A 1300-nucleotide genomic window follows, 5' to 3' on the forward strand; every position below is an offset into this window, starting at 1 on the left:
GGGCTTTCCATGTACTTTTTAACTGAGTATCCACTCTTATCTCTTCCTTCCACCCTCTGGCCTGCTGTAATTAAACTGAAGACATCTAAGAATTTTCTCCTTGTCACTTGGATGGTGGCTACCAGCACACTTTCACCATGGAATGTGAACTTGGGTGAAATGTGGGCCTCCAATGAGGGTGGGGATTAAAAAAACTTCATTGACAAAGGCAAAGCAGGATGGTATGTACCCAAGAATGGGTGTTTTTTAAATAACAAGGTCCACACTTTTACAGGATATTTTAAAGGAGCACTTATGCCCAAACACTTAAAAAAAAAAAAGAAAAAAAAAGTATTTTTCTTAGAACTGATAGGATGAGGCCAAAATTGAGAAAGAAGTGTTTGGCATGCCCTAGCACGTTTGGTTCAGTGGATAGAGCATCAGCCTGTGGACTGAAGGGTCCCAGGTTCGATTCTGACCAAGGGCACATGCCTGGGTTGCAGGCTCAATCCCCAGTAGGGGGCGTGAAGCCAATCAATGATTGTCTCTTATCATTGATGTTTCTCTCTCACTCTTCCTCTCTGAAATCAATAAAGAAATATATTTTTAAAGAGTTAGGCCTAATAAATTTACTCTTATTCTGACCTTTTCTGTGCCCACCCCCCCAATTCAGAATCACTGAAACCACCAATGTGGCCCCTAAGCTTGCCCCTGTTGAACAAACTCAAAAAGTCTGGAGGCTTTGCTAGAAATAAATAATATGATTTATTTAAGGGTATTAGGGTTTACAAACTGGAAACACTGCTAGGAAACAGCCAGTCTTCCGAAACAGAAGAAAAATGAAAAGCTAAATGTCTTATAGTAAAAGGTACATTCTTGAGAAGAATCAGTCCTGTGTTCTTAGCCTCTGGATTAGTCCAAGACGGTAATGCTCTAGATGACCAGTGGTTTGGATACATGAAAATCCATTTCTTAATCCTTCAGGGGTTAATCAGAGGGTTATCTGGAGGTTTGATATATACAGGCATTGACACAGGACTGAAAAGTTCATAACTTTAAGTTCTCAGCCTACTTAAGACAAGAATAGAATAGTTTCCTCATACCTTAACCTACTTGATATTAGTAATTAGCAGCTTGATTATAGTGACTCCATTTTATTTTTTACTTCATTCCTACTTTCCCCCCTTCGATTAGGATTTTTCTCTCAGAAACCATCATAGATCAAACAAAACATTTTAAAGCCGCTCGATGCCAAGGTGACAATGCCTTTCTTGGGTCCATTATGTTCCTTGTAGGAGGGATTTGGGCAAGAGACATGCTT

This window comes from Myotis davidii, unplaced genomic scaffold (genome assembly GCF_000327345.1).
Source record: "Myotis davidii unplaced genomic scaffold, ASM32734v1 scaffold546, whole genome shotgun sequence".
Lineage (NCBI taxonomy): Eukaryota > Metazoa > Chordata > Mammalia > Chiroptera > Vespertilionidae > Myotis > Myotis davidii.